A 23,528-nucleotide genomic window follows, 5' to 3' on the forward strand; every position below is an offset into this window, starting at 1 on the left:
CTTCTGGACTATCTTTGTTTTTTTTTTTTTCCTTCTTTGTCACATAAAGTAGTCAAATATCTAGATATGGACTAGTTAACCCCTGGGCTTGAATTTTTGCTCAAGCAATTGCCAGTTATTTTACTAAACCTCTAAACCTCATTTCTTCATATGTAAAAATGGGGATAATAATACCAAATTTACTGATGTCCACAAGTGTCAAAGACATAATTAATGAGAAAATGACTGTAATAGAGAACGCAGTTTGTAAAAATTTGATTTTAAAGTGGTAAATTTCAAATACTATAAAAACAGAGTACATGCTGTCAAGAGCTTCTCAGGTGGTGATAGTGGTATAGAAACTGCCTCCTAGCGTAGGAGACATAAGAGATGCAGGTTCAGTCCCTGGGTTGGGAAGATCTGGAGAAGGGCATAGCAACTCACTCCAGTATTCTTGCGTGGAGAATCCCATGGACTGAGGACCCTGGTGGTCTACAGTCCATGGGGTCACAAAGAGTCGAACATGACCAGAGTAACTTCGCATGCAGGCACACTTTGTCACAAACAGAGGACCTTTTAAGATGTTGTTAAAATTAACATATGTTCTTGTCTTTAACTTTGGTACTTTAATTCTGTACTTTGTTTTACTTTTCTATAATAGTATTTTCATTTCTCTTCACTTTCACTCTCTTCATTAGTATCTGTTCCATCAAGATTTGGAAACACTTTATGCTCTTTGTTCTCCCTTTGACTTTCTGAGTAGCTAAACTTTTCTCCCTGGTACCCTCCTGCATCCTTACATAACAGTTGCAGTTATACAGTGATGTGGATGATTCTCCAAACTGCATTTCCTTCCCTTAATCCCAGTCTCTCTGGGTAGGTGTTTATGTCATTTGGTACTTATCTCTTGGAGGGCCTATTAATAGTAAACACTGGACAAAAAGGTTTAGTAGCTTACTCTCACATAGCATATATTTTATCCTGGACACTTATTCTTTGTCAAGCACTGTCATGTATAACACCCTTTTTTCCTTATAATAACCCTATGAAGTATGTAATTAGTATAATCATTTTGTTGATGAAGAAACTAAGGCATAGAGAGGTTGAGAAACTCGTCTAACTTACACAGTAAGTATTGAAATTATGCTCTGTAGGTTCATAGACTCTTGTCACAACTCCAAAATTCAAAAGTTCTAACAACTATACGTTTTAAGATTCACTTCTGGCAAAAAAAAATCTGACTTTAGCATGAGAGTCCAGGTGCTTAAGATGCCAGTACTATCAGGAAAAACTTGTCTGGATAAGGGGACCCAAACATGTTTGCAGGTGGCAGAGAAGGTCCTCATGGAAGAAAAAGAAAATACATTGTTTTGACACATATATTCTTTTAAATTTATTTTTAATTGGAGGATAATGCTTTATGATATTTTATATTGGTTTCTGCCCTATATCAACATGAATCAGCCATAGGTATACATATGGCCCTTTCTCTTGAACCTCCCTCTCACCGCACACCCCTCTAGGTTGTCACAGAGCATGGGGTTTGAGCCCCCTGTGCCACACAGCAAGTTCCCACTGGCTGTCTCTTTTACACATGGTAATGAATATGTTTCAGTGCTATTATCTCAATTCATCCCACCCTCTACTTCCCTAACTGTGACATATATATTTTTCACTATGGTTTTTCCTACCTGAAACTGTGCTAGCTTCTGAGTATTCAGTGATGAACTCAATATAATTTCTGGCTTCATGGAGTCCATATTCTGTAGAGGATAGAACGAGTTTTCAAGGGAAGCAGGAGGAGATGGGATTTAAGCAGCATGATGCAAAGTATGGTTCACTGATGGCAGCATCAGTACCACCTGAGAGCCTGGCAGAAATATAAATTCTCAGGCCCACTGCATCAAATCTCTGCCAATGAGACCATGGAATCTGGGTATTAACATGCTTTTTACCTGATTCTTATGCACATTGAAGTGTAAGAGTCACCGGTCTTGAGGACACGTAGATGGATCAGCCTTATTAGGGAGAAAGAGACAGTGAAGTTCTGAGGTGTGCTGAAATGAGACAAGGTAGATTACATCAGAAGATGTTCATTTTTCATTGAAAAAGGAGTGAGGTCATCTGCTGAACATATTCTGCCTACTTTTCATCTCTCTGCAGGTCTGTCTCCCACTATGTCCCTTCATAATTTGCACTCTAGCCAGTGTTTCCTAAGCACAACAGCACCTTTCTGCCTTGTAGTCTTTCCCTTTTATCTTAAGTGCCTCTTTTCCCTCTAAATTTATTAGGGTGTTCCCTTCCCTCTTTAAGTCAGTGTGGCCTTCTCCTAGAAATGCCTTTCCTATAAATTCCTGCTGTAGCCTGTAGAATATAGGTTTCCTACAGCATAGACTCTGGAGCCAGGTGAATGGGCTTATATCAGTGTTATAATTTAACATGTAATTTGGGAGAAAGTTAGCTAAGTTTTCTGAACTTCAGTTTCTTCATTGTAAATTGGAGATGATAATTGTATCCACCTCACAGGTATACTTGGCACATGATAAACAACATTTAAATATTAGCATTTATTTTTTATTACCTATTTTATACTTGCCCTCAGCATATGCTAACTGTATGGTTATTTTCTATATATCTATATGCAAATATGTGTGTATCATATATATATATTCATATATATATATGTGTGTGTGTGTGTCACATACATACACACACATACAGACTCTCTTTCCACTGGAAAGCAAAGACTGAATTTTCATTGCACAACTACAACTATCTCCAGATAGCCATCTGGGGACTTCACAAATGGGTTGAATAATTGATGATGTACTTGTTTTCCATTTGCTGTTTTCTATTTTGAGTTCTGGGCCAGACCATCCTTGTTAATGTATATAACACAGCATCTCAAAATTGTGTTCATATTGTTGCTTTGATGGTTTCATTATTAGCTTCAGAGGAGAAAACAGTGATATGATAAGAACACTGAGCCTTGAATTTGAACACATCTATTTCAGAGTTTTTTAAGCTCAGCACTACTGGCGCTTTAAGGCACCAATTGTATTGCCACTCTTTAATTATACAGAAGACAATTATTTGTTCTCTATCACAGGATGTTTGGCAGTATCCATAGCCTCTATATCCTGGATGCTACTAGTTCCCCTGTTTCAGTTGTGAAAACAATAAATGTGTCTAGACATTACCAAAGTCCCCTAAATGACAAAAATTGCCTCTAGTTGAGTACAAATGCTCTACCATTGATCTGTTTCTATCTGAGCTTTGTCATTTTTTGGTGATTAGTCCCGGTGGCTCAGATGGTAAAGCGTCTGTCTACAATGCTGGAGACCCGGGTTCGATCCCTGGGTTGGGAAGCTCTTCTGGAGAAGGAAATGGCAATCCACTCCAGTACTCTTGCCTGGAAAATCCCATGGACGGAGGAGCCTGGTAGGCTACAGTCCATGGGGTCGCAAAGAGTCGGACACGACTGAGCAACTTCACGTTCACTTTCACTTTTGTCATTTTTCAGCTCTTCAGAATCTTAGTTAGGTCACTCCACTACTCTCAGCCTCAGATCCCTCATCTATAATATGTGCAACATAACCTGTGTAACATGGTTTTTCCTTATAACCCTATGAGGACTTATTGTTGTATATTTTATAGTTATATATTGCACAGGAGTTTTGTGAGGACTAAATGAGATGCTATATTGTAGTGTCTCATAGAGAAGTTTATCAATAATACAATTTGTTTAATCTCAATTTCAGAGGCCTCTCTTGTTTATTTAGGCAGAACAAGAGAAAATGCCCAAGACACCTGAAGGGTGGGAAAAGATCATGCCCATTTCTAACACCCCTACTTCTCTCCCACCTTGGCATCACTTTCCACTCGATTTGACCTGCCTTTGCTGTGGAAGCTAAAATTGGCATGGTATTAAGTAAACTTCATGCGCCACCTGTCTTTTCTGGCAGTCTAAACTTAAAAGAGAGACAGGTCAGAAGTGGAAGGAGAAAAACAAAACACAACAACCAAAACACAGCAGCAGACAGGGGTAGTGGAATTTTGTAGTTAGAGTGAATTCTTTGTCTTTAGGGAAAACATTTCTCTAGTGGCTTCAGAAGTTTCAAGTATCTAGACCAAATTTGAGGGATACTAGTTTTCACACTTGAAGAAAATAATATTCCTTAAATGGAGAACTTAATCATTGTAGAAAGTAGAATATTAAATATTCCCTTTATAGCTTAGTAGATTAATATAACTGTTAACCATGTAGAGTAAAATTATTCTTAAGAAATCGCTTGATTCAGCAAACCAATTCTATCTTTTTATGGTATTGGAACTGTAAATAAAATATTACAATTATTGAAAGAATCATGAATGCCTTAGAAATACAGACTGAAATTAAATATGTCAAAGGATGTAGACATGGGATCCTTTCCCAAAGGATGTGGTAGTTCTTAAATGTAATGGAAAACTTGATAGACCAAGTTGCTGAAGAACTGAGCTATACTGGTAAACTTGAATAAGTTTAAACAATTTCCAAGTTGTGAGTATATCTGTACATTTTCTTGATGTAAGAAAGAAAACAACCTGAGACTTTCCTTGCCAACATATGTTCTTGAAATGCTTCAGGGATCTGCAGTCTCATGAAGACTGAGTAATGAAGAGGTAGAAAACATTCCATCAAAAAAGCCAGAAAACTGTGTTTAAGATTAAGTTCCAGAGACCCGCTGATTTTCTTATATTTATTTCTGTTCGATAGAAGCCAAGCACAAAATTATCTAGATAATTTAGAGTTTATTAAATAAGGTTGATTCTCTTTAAAATCAGAAAGTATAATTTAAGATTGTTAGAGTTCTTTCTGCAATAATAAATTGCTGAGCTGTTATTAAAATATCTGTCTACTTAATATAGTTAGCCTAAATTCCTAAGGCAGCCTTGTAAAGATGTACATGAATATAGTGTTCTATAACTTCTCCTTTCCTTTCTCCCTCCATCCCTCCTTCTCTCCCTTTCTTCTTTCCTTTCGTCCATTCTTCAAGCGTATCTAGATTCCACAAATATTTATTGAGTATATCAACCTGTTTCGGATAGTTTGACCACTGTTGATAAAACGTGAGTTATTTCAACACTAAAAAATAGTGTCTTTGATACTAAATGTGCTATAGACACATTGCTGAGATACAAAATATGAATTTTATAGTTACTCGATGTCTAGCTATTTTCATTAATTTTAGAATCGAACTCAAACATAAACTGTCACCAAAATAATTTGAAACTATTTTATTTTGTTTCAAAATAATACTTTGAAAGGCCTCATCTGTCTTTCTTGATATTAAAGGGATATAAGGAGAGAAAGGAAATACCAATAATCTCATGATTGATCATAAATGACAGGTAAAAGAGACATCCCTGGAGGTCCAATGGTTAAGACTCTGTTTCTTGGCAGAGGACATAGATTCAATCCCTGGTTGGGGAACTAGGATCCTGTTGCACAGAGTGGCCAAAAAAAGGTAGGTAAATTGACATTGTAACCCTGCCCTTACACATACACACATACATACACTGAAACATACCAACAAATATATATAATCCTCTACTTCACCCCTGTTCTGGTTTATTATGTAATGATTTTTAAGACTAGTTTATTGCTACAGCGGAAAACTTTACTTAATAGAAAAAGCGCAGGTTTGTCTGTGATGCAAAAAAAATTTTTGTCCTGTAGTTTAATTAATGATTTGCAGTTAATGTTCTCTCTGATTCCAACTACTCATTTTTATAATTACTTCTCTATATTGCTCTGGGACTAGAATTTCTTGACCTTTCATATGAGAAACAAAAGCAAAGTATTTTACACTTCACTTTCCTATTTTAGCTGTATTTGTCTGAAATTACTAAAAAACTTGCTCAGATTGTATATCATAGACTTTATAGGAAAATAAATAGGAATGACCTTGGCCTTTCCCATGATTGCTGTATATTAAAAATATATTTAGTTCACTGTCATTTAATTAGAATGTTGTAAATATTTCCTACTTCAAATGTCTCTCAGGCACACATACACACACACAAAAGCATCATAAAAATTCTGACTTAAAAATTTATACTCGAATATATTCTGACTATATGCAGTCATTTTGTATATATCTAAACATTTATAAACAAAAATATTTGAGCATTAAACAAAAATATATAAATATTTTGTATATATGCATATAACTATATATTTGCCATTATCTATCATATATTTACAATTTTATACATGCAATTTTATATATTTGCAATTATGATTATGCATAAGTGCATAATTATATATTTGCAATTATATATGTTTGCATATATAATTGCAAATTATAGTTGTTGCTACATTTTATACATTTAAAAGTATTTTGCATATAATTTAAATCTCAAAAATTTTTCTCCTGCTTGATAAAGAAGGAAACAAAGTATAATTTGGTTAAATAGCTTATTTAGGGTCACATAGCAGACATGTTTAACCTGAGACTAGAATTTGAAGTTTCTGCTTCCTAGCTTCATGACATTTCTGCTACAAGTTTATTTACTGGTTGAGGATGTTATAATGCTTGTAAGGGCAGAACTCAGGAAACTGACTTGCGTCCAATTAGGTAAGCTGTATATAACAAATGTATAATGAATAGTATAACCTTGACATAGAACACTATTAACTTAAATCACGTTTTGTGTATCTCCTTCCAATCAACACAGGCAGGCAAATTTCCTTTCATTCTCTGAATGCCCTTTTTTGGATTTTAAATGTTTTGCCTCTCTATTCTCTTCATCTCCCCATACTGCATGCCTCTCTCCCTGCCATACCTTGCCTTTTTCTGGGCAGTGTTCTCAGTTTAGAGTGTGTGTGTGTGTGTGTGTGTGTGTGTATCTGTACGTGTGTGCACTCAGGACTATGTGTGCGCATGTGCTTCTTCTTGTTTATTGTGATGTGCTGCATCCCAGATTCTGTTTTTGATTGGAGCGCTTTATAAATTGTTATTAACATTCTCATTAAAGCTCTTTACATATAGAATGCAAAATTCAAGCTTCCTACCTGCCATGAAACAGGTAGACAGAGAGGCTAATTATTCATCTTTGCATTTCTAATCTTCCTCAAGGAAAAATAAGAGGTGTGAGTTTAGAAAACACAGACAAGGTGAATACAAAATGCTCGCTATTCTGAGACAGATGTCAGCGAATCAAGTCAATTGAAGAATAACTATGAGACAGTAAAAAAAGCTATTGTTCTGGGAAAATAGAACCAACATGATCCTGCACAACAACTTTAAAAAAGCTGTTTCCTGTACTAATCTGCTATTGTTCCTTTATATGAGATGTAAGCTTGGGTGACTTGAAATGAGAGCCAGAAGCCTTCACTTGATCTTAAAAAAAAGGGAAAAAAGAAAACACTAAAATAAATTTTTTTATTTCACTTGGCAAGAACAAATTATGCAATTTTTATCACTTACCAAACAACTCTAAACTCAGTGCAAAATATCTCTTAACCTCTCTAACTTGTTGAGTAACATTTGAAAACAGAGCTGCGTCTTTGTGCCTGGGCCATCATAGGTGCCGTAGATTGCGGCTGACCCATCTACGAGTTGGACTTTGGTCATAGAAGCCATGCATTAGGGTTCAGAGAATTGTGGCTGTCATCCAGATTTATTTCATAGAACTGTGTGTTCACTGTGATATTAATATGCCAGGGGTTTTAGTTTAAATCAGTAATCATAAGTAGATTTAGCTTTAGTGATACAGCTGATATGTTAATAAAAAAATAAGGTCCTAAAATAAAATATCTGGGGAACATTTGGCTATATAAAAGAAAGTATAGTCAAATTTTTGTTATTAATATCATTAATATGATAGCTTTACACTGGTGATCTGATCAATCTTGCCTAATCTCTCAGTAAAACACACAGAAACACCCCGCGAAAAATGCTATTTGACACTTCCAACTGGGAATAGTTGGTACTTATGAAAGCTTTCCAAGATAGGTTTCTAACATTTTTTTCCTTTGTTCTTAACTGATTCATATTTTAATAACTTGAATCAAGGAGAAAAATGAAAAACTGGCCACTAGAGGTATCAAAACTTACTCCCTGGAAATAAAACCAATATATCATCTAATTTCAAAGAATATTTAAAAAAATTCTATTTCTGAACCTGAGTACTTTTAAGCCTGACAAGTATGAACAAGGTAATGATCTTTTAGCCACTGTCATGAGATATAGACTGTGTGAAGCAAAAGAGAAGTAAGGAAATTCGACTGTAGTGCAATAAAAAAGCTCATTTGTTATTTTCAAGTTTCTTCCTATCTTAGTAACCATAGCATCAAGGATTATTCTAACCATAAGAGTCTAGTAGATTAGCATGATCTCGCAGAGGTACTCCTTGTGAATAGCCTAATCTCTGATGAGTCAATTCAACAAAATTTAAGAGGACATCTCATTTATGTCAGGCCTTGTACGGGATCTCATGGTCAGAGCTGCTATTGTCCTGTTGACAGTAAAGGGAGTAAAAGAGCATAGGAATTCCTTCATATGTAGTAGTTAGATTTGAGTATTGACATGGCCTTCACCCAACCTAATACTGCAAATGGCAGTGAGCTATCAGCCATTCTTATCTCCCAGGAGCCTCATTCTGCATCAGCTACGCTAACCACAAAACTTGGGAGAACTAGGGAACTCTAGTTCCTATGGGCAGTGGGTGGGTGCGGGCCCTACATTTACTTGCACATTTGTATCTTTATCTCATATATTGTTTTCACTGTTTATAATCTGCTAGTAAACTGAGGCAAAATCAATGTGCAGCAGGTGAAAATCATTTTAACCATGTTCTAATTGAAATAGATCTTCATGGTTCACTTTGGCTCACATTTTTCTGGGTGCTCCTGAATATGCAAGAACATGGGTTCTAAATGGCAAATACTTAAGCTTTAACATTTGCTGTTCAATTTACACCCAAAGTTTTTATTTTGGTCAACAAAATGAAAGAAATCTGTCAAATAGTTTTGTTTGTTTTTTTTTTATTGAAACTGACTCCAATTCATCATGTGATTAATTATACATGAACACTCAATATAGGAGTTGTGTACAGGGCTTCTCCGGTGACTCAGACAATAAAGAATCTGCCTGCAATGCAGGAGACCTGGTTTCAGTCTCTGTGTTGGGAAGATCCCTTGGAGAAGGAAATGGCTACCCACCCTAGAATCCTACCTTGGAAGATTCCATGGACAAAGGAGCCTGGTTGGGCTACATACAGTCCATGGGGTCACAAGTAGTTGGACATGAAGACTTTAGATATATAGACTCCTCAGCTTTCTCTTTGATTCTGTATGATTATTTTTTTAAGACCACAGTAGAATCAATTGCTATATCATAAATAAGCTTTTCTGGCTCACAGTTTTGATATTGTAGATGGTATATTGTGTTCAACAAGTAAAAATCTTTTTATTTGGACATAAGTTTTTAATCTAATTATAGTATATTTGATCTTTACATACAGACACATTATTTAAAGAAAAAATAGAGTAAGTGTACTATACGCTTAGTGAGTCAGTATACTCTACTCTCTGGAGAAAATGTCCCAGTACCTTTTTCATCTGCTGTTCCTAATCTGGAACAGAAGGGTTAAATTATTTGCTCAAGATAGCAAGGAGGCCATCAATCTAGTCAAGATTATAACTGAAACTTCTCACAAAGTACTCTTTTCTATTTATACTATGTGCTAAGTAGCATGAATATATTCACCATATTTGAAAAACTAGTTTATTGAAATACTATAAGCCAAACTTGACAAAGGCAAGGAATGCCAAACCTGAAACATAATCATTATCAAAGCTAATCATATCACTTTTATATAAAGATAAATGGTAGTTTACTAGATAGGTTTATTCATTAGAATATATATTTTTATCTACTTATATGGTTACTTCCCATTATTCAAAATAGTGGAATATCAAAAAGGATCAAACCTAGTCTTGGACACTATATAAATTTACCAAGAAAACTTAAAATTCTAAAACTAAACCAGAAAACTTTTCAACCCATGGACTGTAGCCCACCAGGCTCCTCTGTCCAGGGAATTCTCCCAGAAAGAATACTGGAGTGGATTGCCATTTCCTTCTCCAGGGCATCTTCCTGACCCAGGGATCCAACCTGGGTCTCCTGCACTGCAGGCAGATTCTTTACCATCTCAGTTACAGGGAAGTCCAAAGTCTAGTTATATTATTTAAATGCTTAGGAAAATATTTACAGTTAACTTTCAGTCAAATTCTGAAGACTCTCCCCCAAAGTCCTAGAGTCCTTTAGTATAATTCTGTTATTTAAGCAGATGTTTTATTTGTTAAACGTTTGCCTTAAATTCATCCAAGGCCACTGCTAGCCTGGCTTCCCAGGTGGTTCGGTGGTAAAGAATCCACCTGCCAAGCAGGAGACACAGGTTTGATCACTGGGTTTGGAAGATCCCCTGGAGAAGGAAATGGCAACCCAGTCTAGCATTTTTGCCTGGGAAGTCCCCTGGACATAGAAGCCTGACAGGCTACCATCCATGGGGTCACCAAAGAGTCAGTCACAACTTAGCAACTAAACAACAACTACTTAACTTAGCCTTCCATTGCTAGCCTATCTGGTATCCATGCAGATAGAAAACGTACCCATTCTGGGTAATTAATTAGGAAAAGGCCTTCATTTTGATAGAAGCACTCCGACGGACATGGTGCTTGGTGAGATGAGCACTGGCTAAATTAGAGTCCCCACTCATAGCCCCAGCTGGTGCCTTTCTGCTGTATTTAATATGCATAAGGGTCCTAAGTTCACCCTCTGCTATATGATCATTATCTGCATTCTCAATTTTTAAAAAATTCTTGTCCTTTCGTAAGAAATACCAGATAACTGATGGATTCCTTACCCTTATTTTATATCTCTGCAGCCAAGATTCTAGCATTATACATGCTTGTATTTATCGAGAAAAGGACAGTAGCAAAAAGACAAAGCTAAACTCTTTAAGAGATAACTATGCAAAATGTGGAAATTTAAAAAGAATAAAAAAGCAGAAATCACCACTGAGACCAAACAATGAAAACTTTTAAATATTTTAGCTTAAATTCAATCCCATGAAGGTACACATGAAATATTTATACTTTAATGTCCCCAAAGTAGTTTAATCTCATCTGCCAAGCCACAGACACAGCAGAGTACTATGTCCCAGGGTTGGGCAATGTGCTGAACTCAGCAGGTTGGGCTCAGTTTCCATAGACAAGAGGATATGTCCTACAGGCTTAGAGGAAAAGTCTATAAATGAGCATTTCCCTCAGCCCTCACATGTAGAGTTCTCTTAGAAATGTTAAATAATTTTCTGTTAAGATCTCTGGATTTATTATCCCTTCACTGATACTAGTGGGAGAGTCAGCATTTGCAGAATTACTACACAATTGCTATACACATACACACAAACTAATAATCAATTTTGAAGTACTGTCTATAATTAAAGTTATAAAGTTGCTTCAAAATTTAACTGTTATTAATAGCTAGAGAAGAGTTTTTAGAATGGAAGGATAGTAGAATAAATCAATCTTAATTCATTTATCAGTTACTCAGAATAATACTATGATAAATAATTATCACCTAGAGGTGACTGGTTGTACCATTTCCTTTCAAGTGATATTTATGACATATTATCAGCATACACAACTTAAAAGCTTACACATGTTTTTCTCATTGGTGTAATCTAATCAAAGGTGCAAACCCTGGATCTACGCCAATGCAAACCCTCTCTTGTTGCGGAGTTGCAGCCTGCATGGTCCATCTGGAGTTGCTGGTCTGCTTGATGTCAAACGACAGGTCCTACTGGCTCAGAAGATGAAAGGATGTTCAGGCCACGTGTCTGGGGATGACAGTTCTCTTTGTGATGAACCACAGAGTCACAGCTTATTAAATAAGCCTGTGACAGTGATAAAAGACAAAGCCATCAGTTCATAGCAGAATATGGGCTATCTGCCCATGACAAACCATGCTATCTCTACTCACACAGGCTGACATTTCATAAAGCATTCCCACAAGTGGTGGCTAGAAATAGTCTCTGAAGACAGCCCCAAAAGAGAGTAATAGCTTACCGCTTATCTTCGAGCAAATGAATGGAAAAAACCTGGAGTGCACAATGTAGTTCTCTTAGCCTCAAAGATAAAGGTGACTTCCTACTTAGAACATTTTTTATGGTAGGCCTATGTCACATAGGCCTAAATGTCACATAACGTTAAAAATTTGAGCAGTGTCATAAAGATGGCTATGAGGCCTTTGCTTTTAAATACATGTTAATTCTAAACTCCCCTTCTGTTCTCATAATTCCATAGGCCCGCTTTACATGACTGCTTCTGTTTACTCAGAAACAATATATCTATTAACCAAATAATATTAAAAAAAAAACAATAATAAGACCTGTTACCTAGTCAGTGCTTACAATGTGCTAGAGAGAGTGCTGCTGCTGCTGCTGCTGCTAAGTCACTTCACTCGCGTCCGACTCTGTGAGACCCCATAGACGGCAGCCCACCAGGCTCCCCTGTCCCTGGGATTCTCCAGGCAAGAACGCTGGAGTGGGTTGCCATTTCCTTCTCCAATGCAGGAAAGTGAAAAGTGACAGTCGTGTCCGACTCTTCGCGACCCCATGGACTGCAGCCTACCAGGCTCCTCCGTCCATAGGATTTTCCAGGCAAGAGTACTGGAGTGGGGTGCCATTGCCTCTCCCAGAGAGAGTGCTAGTCACACAATAAACAGCTCAGTGAATCTTATAACCCATCTATCATCTACAAACAACTGGATGTTCCATTTCCTTTCAAGTTAGAGCAGTATTGTACCTGTTTTGCAAATCAGGAAACTGAGACCCAGAGAAATAATTTACCCAGCTTAGTCCATGGATGATTCAAAGATTGGAATGTGAGACTCATAATTTACCATTTCTATCCCACCAGAATAGTAACAAATACCATGGACCACATTATAAATATATGGATTTTTAAAATGTGAGGTCTAAAGCCTTGTACCTCATTTTTGATGAACTGTGAGTTGAAGTTGTTAGGTCCAGGTATCTTAGGTAGGTTCAGATATATCAAATATAACTGACATATCTAATTATGCCAGAGAAATGGCATAATTTCTAGATGTTTTTCAGATGGTTATTCAGAATAAGGAAACATTTAAATAATATTTAGGGACTTCCTTGGCAGTCCCATGGTTAAAACTTTGCCTTCCAGTGTAGGGTGTCTGGGTTCAATACCTAGTCAGTCCCAAAGATCCCACATGCCTCTTGGCCAAAACCCAAAATGTAAGACAAGCAATGCTGTAACAGGTTCAATAAAGACTTTATAAATGGTCCACATCAGAAAAGTAAATAAAGTAACATTCAACCATCGCTTTTCCTTGACTTCTTTTTCCCTTCCTCCCATTTCCTTAGTTTCTTTCTAGCCATCTTACTTTCCATGACCCCATTGTTTTTCACCTGATTCCCTCTCACCTTAGGCTGTCCATGATGCCTTTGGTCCCTTGTCTTCCTGATCAGCCATTTTACACACACACACACACACACACACACACACACACACCTTAAAGGCAAGGTGTTAAGTTCTTTTTAATCACAGGATGGTTTCACATAGTTCCATAATTGTTTTATATATGTAAATTCCACCTCTCTTCCCTACAAATTTCTTGAGAATGTAAATGAGTCAGACACTTCCTTTGTCCATGTATCAGACTTTGCAGAGCCTTGGACAACTAGAAGACAGTCAGTGAATGGTTACCCAAGTGAAGTGCTTTCTTAGCAAGTGGATTCAAAGACCAAAGAGGAGACTGTACCCCTGATGTTAGGAAACAATAATACCTGACAAATATAAATTCTGAATAAGCTCTCAGTAGCAATAGAAGTTTGCTTTGGAAAAAAATGACTTTATGGTACACTAAAATTGAAAAAAATCATTTCAATCTAGTGGTTTCTACTGTTCTGAAGGGATTGCTGCTATTTTGGTTTTGATAGCCACCTTAATTCAGCACGCTAATGATAGGCTTGTAATAGAATTTACAGACATATTAGGATGCAAAGATTAGTACTGTTTTAATTATAAAATGACAAAATAAGAAATTTTCAGGCTGGAATTAAACTTTTAGGTCTAAATGCTTAATCTTAACTGATTCCCATCTTCATATTTTAATCAAGTCAATCAAATCATACATGCACACACACACACACATACACACGTGAGAGAAGGGCTTCTCTGGTGGCTCAGTGGTACAAAAGTCTGTCTGCCAATGCAGGAGATGTGTGTTTGATCCTTGGATTGGGAAGATCCCCTGGAGAAGGGAATGGCTACACACTCCGGTATTCTTGCTTGAAGAATCCCATGGACAGAAAGCCTGGTAGGCTGCAGTCCACGGGATTGCAAAATGAGTTGGACATGACTTAGTGACTAAGCAACAAGAAGAAGATTTACGAGAGAGAGCGAGAGGAGGGGGAGTGAGGTGAGACTTGAAATGCCAAGCATTTAAAAAAATATTTTCAGGTGATTTTGATGTGTATTCAGAGTCAGCAGTGATGTAGTTTAATCACAGATTGGTTCTAGAGTACCTCTTGTATAACATGCCTTCCCAAGATCAAGCAAGCTACTTTTTTTAACACCTTCAAACAACAGAGCAGTCCATGTACATCATTACGCTCATGAACTAAAAAACTCAGTCACTTGTAAAATGTAGTATTTACAACTAGAAAATCACCTCTGATTAAAATGTACAAGGCTTTATATCTCAAAATTAGTGTATTTGAAACATTTACTTCATAATTTAAAAAGATATACTAGATAATATGACTTTAAATCCAATTTCTTACTCTCAGTGAGAGAATTGGAGAAATCAAGAAGAAAATGACCAAGAAAAGAGTCTCAAAAACAAAACAAGAGGAAAAGGAGAACAAGAGATTAAGTTGGAAAAATAATCATTACCTAGCACATTATTCTGCACATTTGATCATATCCTTTGCTCAATTTTCAACAGCCAGCTTCAAGTCACAGAAAAAGAACACTAGAAATCTGAGTTGTTTAAGAATGCTGGCCTGCTTGATAAACTTACTTGCAAGTGAAATGAACTAATACTTCTTGAATATCTGCTATGTGAAAGACACTGCTAGAAAAATGACTTCCTGAAAGGCAGCAGGACTAGCCAGTATATGGAGGCCCTGACAAAATTAAAAAGGCTTGTTGAGGAGGACTAGTCAGGTTTGAGACCAGAGACAACCTATAGTAGGAGACAGAGACAGGAAAACCTATCCATGTCTGAGAGGAATGGTAAAAGCAATGAAAAATTTTCCCATCCATTCTAAGTGGGATGGGAGCTTGGCCTCCTGTCATAGAAGAAGAATAAAGGTCATTAGAAAATATTAATAATTACCCACTTAGGAAGATAATCTTCTGAATGATTTGATAATACTGAACTAATGATTTCTACCTTTTCCTTGACCAAGAGTCGTATTATTATCCCCAAACTGGAGTTTACAGAAAAGATGGGAAGGATGCTATTGCAAGTGGAAGATAATGTGAATTTCAGTTGTAGTTATTTAAAGTTCTCCTGGATAGGGCCCAAGAAGATCATCAGACACTGTGCTATATATAATCAAAGATATCAAAGGGATTAAGGTATTCTTTTCCAACAGACATATTCATAAGGAGATAATAAGGAACAATAAAGTTCAACATCTCATAATAGAAAAGTTGTCATAAGATTACAGAATATTAATTGCATAAGAATTTGAGTTGTTCAGATAATATTGTCTCTGAGTCTCAAAGAGGTACAGATCCCTTCAGTTGGAAATCTGAAGGCAAAGAACCTCATATAACTTGAAGGCAACATTCCAAGGGAGAAGCATTTTGTCATTAAATGCTTAGAGGTAGAGTCCTAAAACAGTCATATTAAATGATTTATTTATTAGGAATGGGATATTTGGAAAGGATAGCTAGGCTTAGGTACTTGAAAACATGCTGAATAGTTTGGGCTTTATTTTAGAAACAACAGGGACCCATTAAAATGGAAGTGTTAGTCGCTCAGTTGTGTCCAACTCTTTGTGACTCCGTGGGCTGCAGACCACCAAGTTCCTCTGTCCATGGAATTCTCCAGGCAAGAATATAGACCCTCCTTTTAGAGGGAAGTTACTTGTGATCCAAATAGTATTAGAGAAAACTGACTTAATAGTTTATATAGGATTAATAGGAGGGGAGAGAAATTGGAGCACTGAAAATCAGTTGGGAAATTGTCACAAGAGACTAAACCTAAGGGTCTGAATTTGGATCATGACAGTGAAATAGAAAGAAAAGGTCCCATGCAGGAGGTATTCGATGAAAGAATTGACATGTTGCAAATGCTTCTTATTAATTTTGGTACTTCTATCATTGAACTGTGATCAGATGTCTCAAATAAGTTGATTTGGTGAAATATTAGCTCAGTTGAAATGTGTGACAATTTGCCACTTAAAAGGCCACACAAGTCAAACCTGAAAAGCTTTCTTATCTGGATATAATTATTCAAACACAATTTGGAAGCAGCATTTTCACTTAGATGCTGCCTAGCAAAATATAGCCAGCCCTCTTAATTAGGCCTTTTCACCCATGGATCTCATCCAAGTCAATAATGTTCCTTGGCCTCTGATGTCCTTTCCAAATACTAGCTGACAAGGAGAGAACCCTCTGTCTGTACTGAAGAGAGAAAATAGCATTAAATTCTAAGGCAATACAGATTCATTATCATTTAAAATGATTTTAAACACACAAAGGTTATGAATTTAAAAGCTCTACTTAGCAGGTTGGGTGCTTTAGGTGGTGGTGTCCAGAGAGGTCAGCTTTGTAGGTGGCAAGAGCAATGACAGGAATGAGGGGGAAAAAAACTGTAAAAGTCCTTAAAACAAGATAAAAACTATTTAACTTCTGGATTTTTCCAATAATTGAATATTTTCCAGGTAAATTCTGTTTATGTGGAATAGTTGAAATTTTTATTACTTAAAATACATGAATTTTAGAAGGGCATATCCCCTAATTATTTTCCAAAGATCTATTGTTAGATGATGTAGGTAAAAATCTTCATTTGGGCTCTATTTGCCTTACCTTCCCTGAAAGGCCCCAGGTTCATAAAGTGTAACTTTCTCATTCATCAGTGATCTACTCTGTAACTTGTTCTTTGTAGAACATTCTGGGATTATACAGGCGTCTTCAGAACATCCTCAGAGATGATAATCCTTCATGGAGACATGACATCTTAAATTTGGAAAATCCTTTTGAAATTATTCAGCCACCTCCCACTCAAAATGGAAATACCTTCTCTGACAAAGATATCCCTGACAGAAATTATCACCCAGACTGAACGCTTTGCAAGTATTCCATTCTATAGCAATCCACTCAAAACAAGACTTTCTTCTATACCTATCTAAGGCATCTGTAACATTGTTGAAAAAGCAGAGCCAAATGCTAAGTCCACAGTACTGGAGACCTATTAGAAACATCAAAATTCCATCATTTATTTATTTTTTTCTTTTGTATTTGACCGTATCTCATCACCTTGCCCACAATGACATAAGAGATTTTAAGACTTAAGTTATTAGATACTTTTGAAGTAAAAGCATTTCTAAACAGAAAAATCTAGGTGCTCCATCTAAGGAATTCTTATCTGCTGGAAGGCATTCTCATCTGGTTTTCTATAGAAAACCACAGGGTTTTCTAGTCATACCATTTTATTTTCAAAGTGCAAACAACTGATCTATTTAATAATTTATTCTAGAATTTTTTCAAGGCTTCATATTGAATTCTGTAGATACATATTTATTCCATAATTTATTGATTCATTCAGTTAGATAAATATCATTAAGCATCTACTTTATACCAGCTATGCATCTAGGTTCTAGTAATGTGACGGTAAGTATATTCTCTACATTCTAGGAGCTTACAGGCTTAAAAGCAAAATCAAAATTTAAATAGTCAACTTAAACACACTGGTAGAAAAGATAAGAAAGGAATAGTACAACTTTTGACAGTACATTGAAGGATCATTTATTGAGGCTAATAAAGGTGCTCTAGAGGATTTTAGATCTCAACTGAGATACAATCAATAGGTGGTAGTTAAGTAAAGACAAGGATAATCAACGTGGAGGAATCAGCATGTTTGGAGGTCCTAATGATAGATTTTCAGTTCAGTGAAGAAGGTCAGAGTATGTAGAGAGAGGGTGTTGGGCTAGATTGTGGGGAAGGTGGTAGGGAGGCTGTCAGAAGAAATGAGACAAAAGAGAAGAGTACACAGAGGACCCATAACAGCCAAGGAACACACTGTGTGTGTTTAAAAGATACTGAGATATAGAAACGAGAAAGGCTGAAGGAAAGCCAGGACAATGCGGCGGCATGAATGTCAAAGGAAGACCATTTGCAAGCAGGAGTCAGTTATGCCTCAGATGCATTTTAAGAGATTAAGCAAGGGTTTGGGAAGGGTTTATTGGATCTAGCTACACACAGGATCTTCGTAGCTGGTGTGAACAATACCAGTGGAGGTAGATTTGCTAAATCCTAATTGTTATGGGTTGAAGAGAGACTGCAAGGGGAAACGTGGGTATAAGTATTGAAAAACCTATGGATAACTTTCCTGTGAACAGAGGATTAGGATAATACAGTAGCTAGGAAGAAATTTCAAGGGAGAATTTTTTTAAGCATAGAAATATTAAAGTTAGAAAATGTTTAAATCTGGGTATAGAATTATACCAAGGAATAGAATTAGGTATAGAAAAAGGAACAAAAATAACTTATATAACAAAGATTTAAGAGAGAATAAGATCAAGATCAAGTAAAATCAAGATAGATAAGAAAAGATACATTTCATTTTATTATTTTTATTTTTATTTTTACTTTATTTAACTTTACAATACTGTATTGGTTTTGCCATACATTGACATGAATCCACCACGGGTGTACATGAGTTCCCAATCCTGAACCCCCCTCCCACCTCCCACCCCATACCATCTCTTTGGGTCATCCCTGTGCACCAGCTCCAAGCATCCTGTATCCTGTATTGAACATAGACTGGCGATTCGTTTCTTACATGATAGTATACATGTTTCAATGCCATTCTCCCAAATCATCCCACCCTCTTCCTCTCCCACAGAGTCCAAAAGTCCATTCTATATATCTGTGTCTCTTTTGCTGTCTCACATACAGGGTTATCATTACCATCTTTCTAAATTCCATATTTTTGTGTTAGTATACTGTATTGGTATTTTTCTTTCTGGCTTACTTCACTCTGTATAATCGGCTCCAGTTTCATCCATCTCATTAGAACTGATTCAAATGTATTCTTTTTAATGGCTGAGTAATACTCCATTGTGTATATGTACCACTGCTTTCTTATCCATTCATCTGCTGATGGACATCTAGGTTGTTTCCACGTCCTGGCTATTATAAACAGTGCTGTGAGGAACATTGGAGTACATGTGTCTCTTTCAATTCTGGTTTCCTTGGTGTGTATGCCCAACAGTGGGATTGCTGGGTCATAAGGCAGTTCTATTTGTAATTTTTTAAGGAATCGCCACACTGTTCTCCATAGTGGCTGTACTAGTTTGCATTCCCACCAACAGTGTAAGAGGGTTCCCTTTTCTCCACACCCTCTCCAGAATTTATTGCTTGTAGACTTTTGGATCGCAGCCATTCTGACTGGTGTGAAATGTACCTCATTGTGGTCTTGATTTGTGTTTCTCTGATAATGAGTGATGTTGAGCATCTTATCATGTGTTTGTTAGCCATCCATATGTCTTCTGTGGAGAAATGTCTATTTAGTTCTTTGGCCCATTTTTTGATTGGGTCATTTATTTTTCTGGAATTGAGCTGCATAAGTTACTTGTATATTTTTCAAGACAGTATGGTACTGGCACAAAGACAGACATATAGATCAATGGAACAAAATAGAAAGCCCAGGGATAAATCCACACACCTATGGACACCTTATCTTCAACAAAGGAGGCAAGAATATACAATGGAGTAAAGACAATCTCTTTAACAAGTGGTGCTGGGAAAACTGGTCAACCACTTGTAAAAGAATGAAACTAGATCACTTTCTAACACCACACACAAAAATAAACTCAAAATGGATTAAAGATCTAAACGTAAGACCAGAAACTATACAACTCCTAGAGGAGAACATAGGCAAAACACTCTCCGACATATATCACAGCAGGATCCTCTATGATCCACCTCCTAGAATACTAGAAATAAAAGCAAAAATAAACAAATGGGATCTAATTAAAATTAAAGACTTCTGCACAACAAAGGAAACTATAAGCAAGGCGAAAAGACAGCCTTCTGAATGGGAGAAAATAATAGCAAATGAAGCAACTGATACGTTGCATTTTAGAAGGAAGAAAGGTAAAAAAAGATGAATGTACATTCAGGAAAGTTTATAAGTTTGTTCATAGCTATAGGAAATCAGGAAATGCTAATCTGATGCTTTCTACTTTCTCAACTGCTTAAATGGAGATATATGTTTAAATTCAATGTTTACAAGAGTGGAGAAGGCCTTGCAGTGAAGAGATCTGGAGGTTGGAATGGCTTGTTTTCCAATTCATTGGAAATCTTGAGAATATTAAAGCATTGACACATCATAAAAGTATCATCTAGTAGCACTGAAGTCTCATTTGGGGATGATAATCATAAAGTTATAACTTGTGCAGTTTTGTGAAGCTTATCCATCAGGGTCATTGGAGAGACTGTGGGCTGTGAGAAAAAAAGCAAACATTTAGATTAAAAATGTCTAAGAAACATTGGCTAAAGTAGAATAATGGTGAGGCTTATTGGAGTTAAGATCAAAATACTAAGAGACTGAGGTAGCTGAATGATTTGTCATTGTGGAGGCAGATGTCCCTCAACATGAAGGAAGAATTGGAGTGGAAAAGAAGACGACACTAAAATCTCCAGTGAATGAGGAATACACACACACACACACACACACACACACACACACACACACACACGTACACACATGTATGTATGCTGCTGCTGCTGCTAAGTTGCCTCAGTCGTGTCCGACTCTGTGCAACCCCATAGACGCAGCCCACCTGGCTCCCCCATCCCTGGGACTCTCCAGGCAAAAACAATGGAGTGGGCTGACATTTCCTTCTATGTATACGTAAATACAGTTGGGTTGTGTGTAACAGTAGTGAGGAGGACAGAGGGAAAATGGCTTGCATTATTCACCTCCAAAGATGGGCTGTTACAAGGAAATAGAGAAACAATGTCTGAGTCAGTAACTGAAATCTTGACAGGAGCAGACTTTGGGATGTGGGTGAAATAGTCTCCTTTTGAGGAGTCTGCAGAAGGGTGGATGTAGGTGACAACATTTTACTTTATTTTATAAAGTAGAAATTGAAGTTTCAGATTCAATCTCTGGTTCCTCTGGATTTGATCAAAGATGGCTGATAAGGCATTTGAAAGGTGACTGAGGTGTCCAGGAGCCTCACAGTTGTGAGTGCTAAACCATTATAAGTGATTGCTTAGTGGCCACTAGCAGGCTTTGCCCCATTCCATATTAAAGAATGTTCTTACTGATATAAAGGACAAGCCAGACTAGAAAAGTGTGATTCTGACTGAGAAATAATTCTTTCTCATGACTGGTTCTGATATAACACTATGTTCCCTGCTGACTCAGCAAGACCTTGTCATGCATTCTCACCAACCCATGTGTCTTTACATGAGGCTCCTGGCTTGCATCATTTCCTTTTGTTGGTCTAGTTTAAACATCTGTGGAGTTCCCTGTTCTCAGCCACTGCACCAGTATTAAGTGCCCTACTAAGAAAGAGAAATGTAAGATAACTTCACTGCCTTCCAAGGAAATTGGAAACCTAACAGATGACCAAGTAGATCTCAAGGCTCTCTGATCTGGAATCTTGTAAGCACAGAACTGAACTTTAAAAATAGATGGTAATTGCAATTTGTGTGGGTGTGCTCGGTTGTGTCCGACTCTGTGACTCCAGGGACTGTAGCCCTCCAGGCTCCTCTGTTCATTGGATTCTCCAAGCAAGAATACTGGAATGGGTTGTCCATTTTCTTCTCCAGGGGATCTTCCCAACCCAGGCATTGAACCCACAGTCTCTTGCATCTCCTGCACTGGCAGACAGATTCCTTACCACTGTTCCACCTGGGATTTTTCTTTAAAACCCTGAATTTCCATGATTCTGTGATCCATTCTTTGGGTAACACTATCTTGTTCTCCAACATGCTCCAGACTACTGTGAATTTTTTTGAAAATTATAGTCCCTAGTATATAAGTGGGAATTAAACCTCTTGAGATTATGGGCCAGAATACCTATAGCTCTTTGAAGCTGATTGTATTTTGCAAGCCTGCAGAGCTTGATAAGCAAGTAAGCATGGATGGAATATATTAATACAATACATTTTCCCTGGACATGAAGTAAATATTTATATGCTCACAGAAAAAGAAATATTTCTACACTCTAAAATGACAACTTACTTAAACATTTTACTCCTTTCATTCATTCACCTTATAAGTATTTTTAAATGATTACTATTGGCAAGGAAGTTGGAAGGGTACAAAAAAGAACTCAAAAAAATGCAATTATAAAGATGATTTTCCCCCATAGTGAAGAACAGATGTGAATGTGAATAATTATCATTTGTGAGAAATATTTTAAAGGCCTTAGGAATCTCGGCATAAATTTAGCTACAATATTTGATACTGACTGTGGGGATTATAATTACTGTTCTCAATTTTTTATATACTGATGGATACAAGAAACTGGCAGCAATTTTTCTTAGTGATAGGCTGGTAGGGAAGAGTTGAAAGGAGGATAGAATATTTACCAAGATCTCTGTAGGTGGGAGGCATGAATGATTTTTTAAAAACTTCCAAGGGATTAGTGTATAGTACCACCCTCCCCCTGCCCTAAAATCCCATGGATAGAGGAGCCTGGCAGGCTACTGTACTAGGGTCTCAAAGAGTCAGACACAGCTGAACAACTAAACTACCACACCACCATCACAATCACCACACACATGAACAGGCACAAGTGTGCATCTTTTGAGGACTTCTGGGCAAAACAAACAAAAACTATACTGAGATATTTCTGTATTCATAATTTGGGAAGACTGTCTGGTGGCTAAGAGATTATTGTTGGGTTTAGATTATTATTTAGATTATCATTAACCTAATTTATATTTAGATAAGTATTGTTGGGTTTTAATTAAACTAAAGATTTAGAGTTCACTGCTTCTTATTAGAGGGTTTCCAAACTAGAAAGTATATTTAGTTAAATTATTGACAATATACTTTTCTAATTTTCTAATTATTATAGATATTTTAAAAATACAGATTAGATCCTGGGTAGAAGAGGGCAAGTGATGTGAATTTCAGGTTAAAACTGTATAATGAGTTTATGAAATATAAACTGAAGAAAAAGTTGAAACAGAAAACTAGACCTAATTGGGTGAATATCTTGAATGTTGTTGATCAAGAAAAAAATTCTTAAACATTTCA

The sequence above is a fragment of the Ovis canadensis genome, chromosome 2 (assembly GCF_042477335.2).
Source record: "Ovis canadensis isolate MfBH-ARS-UI-01 breed Bighorn chromosome 2, ARS-UI_OviCan_v2, whole genome shotgun sequence".
NCBI classification, from domain to species: domain Eukaryota; kingdom Metazoa; phylum Chordata; class Mammalia; order Artiodactyla; family Bovidae; genus Ovis; species Ovis canadensis.